We start from the raw sequence: 10,375 nt of genomic DNA on the forward strand, positions 1-10,375 counted from the left end.
TTTCTTGCAGGGCAAGATAAATTTTTATACCCCATTACCTGTATTTCTTATTTACCAGTTCTATGCAAGAATAATTCTCAACATTTGTTTCTAATACGTTGAATTCCAACTTCTCTCCCACACTCCCTCCCTCCCTACCCATCCCCACTGAGAAGTCAAGCAATACAATACAGGCTATATAAGTGTCATTTTGCAAAACACTTCCATAATACTCATGTTGTATAAGACTAACTACATTGTCCTCCATCCTACCCTGTCCCCACTTTTGTTCCATTCTCTCATTTGACCTTGTCCCTTCCCAAAAGTGTTTACTTCTAGTTACTCCCTTCTCCAATTTTCCCTCCCTTCTATCATCCCCCTTACCCCACATGTCCCTTCTCCCCTACTTTCCTATGGCGTAAGATAGATTTTCATACCAAATTTAGTGAGCATGTTATTCCCTCCTTAAGTCATATGTGAAGAGACTAAGCTTCACTTTTCCCCTTTCGTCTCCTCCCTTTTCTCCTCCATTGAACAAGATTTTTCTTATCTCTTTTATGAGTAATAACCTGCCCCATTCCATTTCTCCCTTTCTCCTCTCAGTGTTTTCCTCTCTCACCCCTTAATTTAATTTAATTTTTTATGGATATCATCTCTTCTGATTCAACTCAACGTGTACTTTCTGTGTGTGTGTGTGTGTGTGTGTGTGTGTGTATAATCCCTCCACCTACCCAAATACTGAGAAAAGTCTCAAGAGTTACAAATATTATCTTTCCATGGAGGAATGTAAACAGTTCAGCTTTAAAAAGTCCTTTATGATTTCTCTTTCCTGTTTACCTTTTCATGTTTCTCTTGATTCTTGTGTTTGAAAGTCAAATTTTCTATTCAATTCTGGTCTTTTCATCATGAATGCTTGAAAGTCGCCTATATCATTGAATGACCATTTATCCCCTTGAAGCATTATACTCAGTTTTTCTGGGGAGGTGATTCTTGGCTTCAATCCCAGCTCCCCCAACTTCTGGAATATCCCATTCCAAGGCCTTTGATCCCCCAAAGTAGAAGCTGCCAGATCCTGTGTTATCCCAATTGTACCTTCACAATACTAGAATTGTTTCTCTCCAGCTGCCCGCAACATTCTCTCCTTGACCTGGGAACTCTGAAATTTGGCCACAATATTCCTAGGAATTTCTATTTTTGGATCTCTTTTAGGAGGTAATTGGTGGATTCTTCCAATATATATTTTGCTATATGGTTCTAGAATATCAGGGAAAGATATGAAAGATACTTCATGAAAGATAATGTCTAGGCTCCTTTCCTGATCATATCCTTCAGACAGTCCCATAATTTTCAAATTGTCTCTCCTAGATCTATCCACCAGGTCCGTTGTCCTGTCAATGAGACGTTTCACATCATCTTCTATTTTTTCAGTCTTTTGGTTTTGTTTTCTAACTTCTTGGTTTATCTCATAGTCATTAGCTTCCCTGAGCTCCACTCTTTCTTTTAAAGAACTATTTTGTTCAGTGAGCTTTTGAAACTTATTTTCCATTTGGCTAATTCTGCTTTTTAAAGCCTCCTTCTTCTCATTGGCTTTTTGTATCTCTTTTTCCAATTGAGTTAGCCTCTTTTTAAAGGTGTTATTTTCCTCAGCATTTTTTTGCAAGCTCTTCTATGGCCTGGGCCCATTTCGTATTCATTTTGAAGGTACTGGAGGAAGAGGCCTTGACTTCCTCTGACGGTATGCCTTGTTCTTCCTCACCTGTTCATGAAGAAAGTAACCTTCTATAGTCTTATTTTTTTTTTCCCTTTTTGGGGCATTTTCCCAGCCAGTTACTTGATTTCTGAATACTTTGTCAAGAGAAAGGGCCTAGTGCTCCTCCTCCCCCTAATACCATGCTCAATGCTGAGATTCAGATCAGCTGCTCAATTCCCTGAGGAGCTTTAAGCTGAACTGCCTGGACAACGGACCCAGGCTGCTTCCTCAGCCACCATAGCTCCCTGCCACTTGCTGCTGTTGCCGCCACCTAGAGCCAGTGCTGGGGGACCCTGTTCCCCTCTCGCCCAGCTGGGAAAGCCCTCCCACACTGACATTTGGAGCTTGCTTTGTTGCTTGTGGGTTGAGGGATTTGTGACCCTCCCTGCTGGAAATGCTACGCCAGAAGTCCGTTCAGGATTTGTTCCTCCCAGTGCCTTGCGGTCAGGGCTGGGTTCTGCTCTGGTCCATGTCCCGTGAGATAGACCTTTCCTGTAGGTCTTCCAGGTTACCTTTGGCTGGAAACTTCTTTCATTCTGTTTTTCTGTGGCTTCTGCTGCTCTAGAATTTGTTGAGAGTTATTTTTTACAGGCATTTTGTGGGCTGTGGGGGAAGCGCTAAAGTATATGCATCTTTCTACTCCATCATCTTGACTCTGCCCTCAATTTGACAAATATTGAAGCACTTATCACCTATGAAAGACTGTACAATGGGGTGTAGAAGAGGGGGGGAAAAGAAACAGTTACTAGCCTCATATGGATTACATTCAATTATTATTGTTAAATGAATAATTCCCAGCTCTATATATCCAACACAAGTCTATTTCCTGAGCCTTGCATTACCAACTTCCTACTGGATGTATCTGGCTGTATGTTCCATTAGTATCTCAAACACAGTATGAGTATAAGAGAAATGATGGTCTTTCCTTCCAAAGACACATCTTCTAAACTCCTGCACTGCTATTGAGAACATTAGCACTCTTCTAGTCAGTCAAGTTGGTAATCTCAGAGTCATCTATAACTTGTCACACTCCCTCCTCCTACCCCCATAACCAACCCATAGTCAAGTTGGCTTGCTATTGCTATTACATCTCCCTATCCATCCAACTTCCCCCTATTCACATGGACCACCCCACCCCACTTCCAGTTCAAATCTTCATCACTTCTTTCCTGAGCTATTACAGTAGCTTCCTAATTGCTCCCCACTCTGACGTTGCTACCAAAGTGATATCCCTGATCACATCATTCCTCAGCTCAAAAAATTCTAATAGCTCTTAACTGCCTGCAAAGTCAAAAATAAAATTTCATGTTTGGCACTCAAGGTCCTTCATAATCTGGTTCTAACTAATTTTCCCAACTGGAAATACACCACCCTCTACCATATAGTCCATGTTATAACCAGATTGGTTCTTCTTTTTAATTGTATATAGCATTCCATCTCCCAACTCTGAACCTGTGTGCAGATTGCCCTCCATGCTTCGGATGTTATCTGTGCCCACCACTTCCTCTGAGAATCTATAACTTCTCTAAAGCTCAACTTAAGCTTTGCCTATGGCCTTTTTCACATAACCTCCTTCTTCCTTCATCTAATCACTTTGTATTTGCTATGTATGCATATTGTCCCAAAAGTCTCAGTGCAGTTTTAAACTGTTAAAGCTCTACCCACTCCCATTGTTTTAGACCTAATATTTTGGGGTATAGCAAGACTTAGAGCCATCTTATGTGTGTGTTGTACTTTCTTCTGTGTGCTCATGCTGTTTCTGTAATAAGATATAAGCTCTTTTATATTGTCTGTGTGTCATTATAGTCTGTTTCCCCAGTCAATCCCCAGGTATCAACTGTGTCAGGGGCTGTGTTAGCCCCTGGGAGTTATGAGTATCATGAATGAAATAATTCATAGCCTCAGGGGATTTCAGGGTCTAATACCTAGCAAGTGCTTAAGAAATTATTTTGAAGAAAGGAAAACAATAAACTTGAATGCTAAATAATTATAATGACCAATTTTGGTCTAAGAGTAGAGTTAATGTAGAGTTATAGAGGTAATGTAGAGTTACAGAGGTAAAGTGGGACAGGATGAGAGTAGAATATTCCATTATAATAAGAATTTGCTTATATGTTACTGGTTTTGTTGAACTACTCCATTTTTTTCAAATCTTTAAATATTTCTCTGGATGGGGAAGAAGGAAGGTTATATTTGAGTCTTACAAGATTATAGATTTAAAGACATACAGAAGTTTGATGTCCAAAGTTCAAACCCCTCATTGGGCAGATAAGGAAAGTGAGTAGGGAGAAAAGGGTTAAGTGTCTTCCCCAGAGACATATAGTAAGTGAAGCAGAATTTGAATTCAGGTATTTCTGACTCCAAGTCCAGTGTTCTGCCTATTAGGTTCACCTAGCTACCTCATATTGCTGGAAAAACCAAAGATATCAATGAAGATAACATAAAACAATAAATGTTGATTTGTTGGTTGATTTATACAATATGCAATATGTACGTAGTTAGGAAAATACAAAGCATATACAAGGTAATTTCAGGAGTGAGAGGGCACACAAAGTAATCATAAAATTTCATGGTAGATTAATTCTTCTATGGTCTTCTCACTTCTTTGATAAGAAGCACTGTATTTTTTATGGGCAAAGGACAGGAATTCAAATTTTTTTCTTCTAGTTACCACTTGTATGACCTTCAACAAGTCACCTAGCCTCACTGGACCTAGCTTCCTCATTTTTACAATGAGGGAGGTAAGATTACAGGGCCTCTGAGGTACCTTCCAGTTATAAGGCTTTCATCTCTAAAGTTTTAATGTTATGATCCTATTTCTAAAAGATAGTAGAAAGAAAATACTCCATTTAAAAAAAATTATATTCAAGGAAAACAGTTAACTAATGTGAAGGGGATAAATAAAAGATATTATTCAAAGTCATGTGCAAATGTATTTTTTAAAACCATATCATTCCAAGATAGATTAAAACTTCAAATCTATTGGCTCTGTATAAAAAAGAAGCTTTTGGCAGTCTTTGTCTTATTGAAGAAAGGAGCAATGATTTGCCATTTTATTAGTGCCAAACAAACATTAGTCCTGTCAAAACAGAAGAGTTACTTTTCAAATTGAATCATCAAAAACAAAATTTACCTATGCTGTATCATTGGGCTCTGATATGCTTTTACGTTTGATAATTAATATGTGCTTTGTGAGGCTATGATGGCCATTTTAATTATATGTTCCTCCATTTTTTCCTACATTTTTTTTTCTGGCAAGGTGATTTATAAAATAGAGCTCAGTTGGCCTTCTTAAAATATCATTAGGAATGATAGCATATTCAATATTCTCTTCAAAAACTTAATGACACAATTTTATATAACGATGGAAATTGCATTAGTTACTTAAAATATAAAAGTCATGACTGCAGGGATAACCTTGACAAAAAAGGATAGAAGGGTTGGTATACATCAAACAAGATGAGAATTAATGAGGATAAATGTAAAGTCCATAATGGAGGCTCAAAAATCAAATATGTAAGTATAGGACCAGGCAAGCTGCCTTTGACAATAGCTAATGTTTATGGGGGGGAGGGGGGGGATGAGGGAGAAGGGAATTAAGAAATTCCCTTCGGCTGACCGTAAGCCACAAGTGTGATAATGTGATGTAAGTGCAGACACAGAGAATATAAAAATATTCTACAGAAACAAAGCTTTCTAAGGAGAGATAAGATCAAGGTTAAGAAAGCAAGATTTTGTTTTATGATTCAAAAATTCTGAGAAGGAAGGAACCTCAGACAAATTCATTCCCCTCATTTTGTATTTGAACAAACAAAGATCCCAAGAAGGTTGCTGATTGTCCAAGATCCCACAGGTAAGTAGGTAAAAGACCTGGAAATTGAACCCAGGTTCAATTTTTTTAAATTTCAAATCCAGTATTCTTTCCACTTCACCACACTGGTTAGGATATATGTGGATGCCTGTGTTGAAATGTGGAATACCAGAATAATGACCACCCCTGGATTTTGAAAGGAGTATTTGTTAGTACAATGTGTGATCATAGAAGATGAGTTAGTCATGTGGAAAGAACAAGGGATAATCAGTTGAAAGCCTGCATATTCCATTGGAATTCATGTGAAAGCAAGAGATAGAAGGAAGGCTATCAGTATATTAAAAGGAGTTTCCATTATGAAATCATGGGAGGACAAGCACTGATAAAGGGAAACTCCACTCTAATGAAGTCTCAGAAACTTAATAGGTTGATGATGTATGATTAAGATGCTTTCCTGAATCTCTGATTTTCTTTAGGCATGGAGGAGACAGAAGCCGAACAATCTAGGAGACTAGCATTGAAAAAAATTGTTTTAGAAGTAGCATCAATAGATTCATGCCACATGATATAAACATGACTCCCCTCCAACTATAATTGCCCATGAGTAGAACATCAGTTGGTGGAGCTACTTGATATGCTTATAGTAAATCCAACTTGGATACCAGAGAAGGTCATTAGAAATCAGCAGAAGGTATTGAGGCCCAGAGAAAGGAAGTGATGTGCCCAAGGTCCTACAACCAGTTAGGAGTAATAGGAAGACTGCAGACCAGGTCTCCTGATTTCGTATCCAGTTCATTTCCATCACAAAACATTTTTTTTTTTTAAATTTGGGGTAGCTTAAATAAAATGGACTTTTAAAGGAAAAAAACTCACAGGAAACTGAGTTGTTAGCATTTTCCTTAAAGACATTACATTTTTTCTTACTGTCTATAGTTCAGATTTTTTTCCATTCCACACATTCCCTTCTCTCTACCTTGGTACTATATCCTCATCACTTCTCTTCTGGATTCCTGGACTACTACAATTTGCCTCCCTTCTCCCTGCTCTAATTGACACTATTCCTCAAGTTTGTTACTTAATCACTCCTCTCTGATACTTTCCATGCCTAGGATCCTCTACCTTTTTATCTCAAATTCTTAGAATCCCCAGTTTTCATTCAAACATAGCTGCTTTGACATATGACTACCTCAGTTTCATTATCTGTAAAATGGGTGTAATGGTAACACTTACTTCTTAAGGTTTCTGCCAGAATAAAATGAGATAGTGTTTATTAAGTACTTAGGAAAAGAGAAAGTGCTATATTCAACCATGTTGTGGTTGATGTTATTGACGAGAACTATTACTGAGCCTTTTACCAGGCACAATTCGCTTGCATAAATTCTCAGAATCTAGGTATGGACTTATTACAAAAAAATTTTTTTCAAAGAATCATGTTGTTGGAAAAATGTCAGTTGTTCATGGATAGGCTAAGCTTATGTAATAAAAATGACAATTCTACCTAAGTTAATTTACTTTTTCAGTGCCATACTAATCAAACTACCAAAATATTTTATAGAGCTAGAAAAAATACTATCAAAATTCATCTGGAAGAACAAAAGGTCCAGAATATCAATAGAATTTTAATGAAAAGAAATGCTGGGAAAGGCAGTCTAGCCATAACAGATCTTCAATTTTATTATAAAGTAACAAGCATCAAAACTACTTAGTACTGGCTTAGAAATAGAGGGTTAGATCAGTGAAAAAGGTTAGGTATACAAGACACAGTAGTTAATGATTATAGCAATCTACCATTTGATAAATCCTAAGAACTCACTATTTGACAAAAACTTCTGTGAAAATTGGAAAATATGGGGTGGAGCCAAGATGGCAGAGTAGAAAGATGTAAATATACTAGTTCTTCCCACACAGCCCATAAAATACCTGTAAAGAAAGACTCTCAACAAATTCTAGAGCATCAGAAGTGGAGAACAACAGAGTGGAGGAGATTTCCAGCCCAGGGTGACCTGAAAGGATGACGGGAAACATCTGTCACACCAAACACAGAGAAGAGCTCAGCCCAGCCTTGGCCATGTGGTGCAGCTCTGGGAGAAGGATATAAACAGCCCTTGGGGGCTGAATCCCGAGTGGCAGTAGCAGCATTCGCAAATCTCTTAACCCACAGGTACCAAAGGTCAGTGACAGGGTTTTTTCAGCTGGCCAGGAAGGGAGAAGGGCCTTTCCATAGCTCCAGCCTCTGGCAGCAGCCACAGAGGCCACATCAGGCAGGCAGCAGCAGTTCCCACAGCAGCCCCTAAACCAGCCCACATTCATTGTTAGATCTTAAAACCTCTGGGGACACTGAGCAGCTGATTCTTACCTCAGCCCTGTATAGAGGCCCTGCAGCAGCTGATCTTTATCTCACACAGAATGGCAGCCTGCCCCGGCAGCTTATCTGAATCTCAGCCCCCAGTGCTGGCTTGGCAGAATGGGAGGCAAAGTGGTTGTGAGGAGAAAACTCTACTAAGATTCTGCGAACAAAAATCTCCTCTTGCTCCCAGACCAGGGTACATGTTTGATTGTGCCACCTTGGAGGAACTGAGATCTTACAGATCCCCAGAGTATACCCTACTCTTGACAAAGGACCCAAAAGTCAAGTAACTGGTTGGGAAAATGCCCAGAAAAGGGAAAAAAATAAGACTATAGAAGGTTACTTTCTTGGTGAACATATATCTTCTCCCATCCTTTCAGATGAGGAAGAACAATGCTTACCATCAGAGAAAGACATAAAAGTCAAGGCTTCTGTATCCCAAACATTTAAAATAAATATTCAATGGTTTCAGGCCATGGAAGAGCTCAAAAAGGATTTTGAAAATCAAGTAAGAGAGGTGGAGGAAAAATTGGGAAGAGAAATGAGAGAGTTGCAAAAAAATCATGAAAAGCAGGTCCACACTCTGCTAAAGGAAACCCCAAAAAATGCTGAAGAAAATAACACCTTGAAAAATCGGCTAACTCAATTTGCAAAAGAGGTCTAAAGAGCAAATGACGAGAAGAATGCTTTAAAAAGCAGAATTAGTCAAATGGAAAAGGAGGTTCAAAAGCTCACTGAAGAAATAGTTCTTTAAAAATTAGAATGGAACAGATGGAGGCTAATGATTTTATGAGAAACCAAGAAATCACAAAACAAATCCAAAAGAATAAAAAAAATGGAAGATAATGTGAAATATCTCATTGGAAATAACAACTGACCTGGAGAATAGATCCAGGAGAGACCATTTAAAAATTATGGGACTACCTGAAAGCCATGATCAAAAAAAGAGCTTAGACATCATCTTTCATGAAATTATCAAGGAAAATTGCCCTGATATTCTAGAACCAGGGGGCAAAATAAATATTGAAAGAATCCATTGACCACCTCCTGAAAGAGATCCAAAAAGACAAACTCCTAGGAACATTGTGGTCAAATTTCAGAGTTCCCAGGTCAAGGAGAAAATATTTCAAGCAGCTAGAAAGAAACAATTCAAGTATTGTGGAATTAGGATAATACAAGATCTAGCAGCTTCAACATTAAGGGATTGAAGGGCATGGAATATGATATTCCAGAAGTCAAAGGAACTAGGACTAAAACCCAGAGTCACCTACCCAACAAAACTGAGTATAATACTTCAGGAGAAAAAGTGGTTTTTCAATCAAATAGAGGACTTTCAAGCATTCTTGATGAAAAGACCAGAGCTGAAAAGAAAATTCCAACACAAGAATCAAGAGAAGCATGAAAAGGTAAACAGTAAAGAGAAATCATAAGAGACTTACTAAAGTTGAACTGTTTACATTCCTACATGGAAAGAAAATATTTGTAACTCTTGAAACGTTTTTCAGTATCTGGGTAGTTGGTGGGATTACACACACACATAAACACACAGAAAGAGAAAGAGAGAGAGAGACAGAGAGCACAGGGTGAGTTGAATAGGATGGGATCATATCTAAAAAAATGAAATTAAGGGGTGAGAGAGGAATATATTGGGAGGAGAAAGGGAGAAATGAAATGGGGCAAATTATCTCTCATAAAAGAGGCAATTAAGACACTTTTCCATGGAGAGAAAAAAGGGGGCAAGTGAGAGAGAAAGCATCAAGCTTACTCTCATCACATTTGACTGAAGGAAGGAATAAGATGCACACTCATTTTGGTATGATAACCTATCTTACAATACAGGAAAGTGGGGGAGAAGGGGATAAGCAGGGTTAGGGGGGGATGATGGAAGGGAGGACAATGGGAGGAGGGAACAAATAGAAGTCAACACTCTTGGGGAGTGACAAGGTCAAAGGAGAGAAAAGAAGAAATGGAGGGCAGGATAAGATGGAGGGAAATATAGTTAGTCTTACACAAGATGACTATTATGGGAGTCATTTGCAAAACTACACATATATGGTCTATATTGAATTGCTTGCCTTCCCAATGGGGATGGGTGGGGAGGGAGGCAGGAAGAGAAGTTGGAACTCAAAGTTTTAGGAACAACTGTTGAGTATTGTCCTTGCATACAACTGTTAAATAAGAAATACAGGTATTGGGGTATAGAAATTTATCTTGCCCTACAGGACAAAAGAGAAGATGGGGATAAGGGAAGCAAGGGATGTTAGAAGGGAGGGCTGATTGGTGATAGGAGGAATTAGAATGCTTGGGGTGGGGGGAGTGGAGAGATGGAGAGAAAATTTGGAACCCAAAATTTTGTGGAAATGAATGATGAAAACTTAAATAATAAAAAAATTTGGAAAATAGTGTGGCAGAAACTGGGTATAGTCCAATGTCTAATACCAAAATAAAGTCCAAATGGGTACATAATTTATATATAAAGGCTGATACT

Source organism: Notamacropus eugenii, chromosome 1, assembly GCF_028372415.1.
Source record: "Notamacropus eugenii isolate mMacEug1 chromosome 1, mMacEug1.pri_v2, whole genome shotgun sequence".
NCBI classification, from domain to species: Eukaryota; Metazoa; Chordata; class Mammalia; order Diprotodontia; family Macropodidae; genus Notamacropus; species Notamacropus eugenii.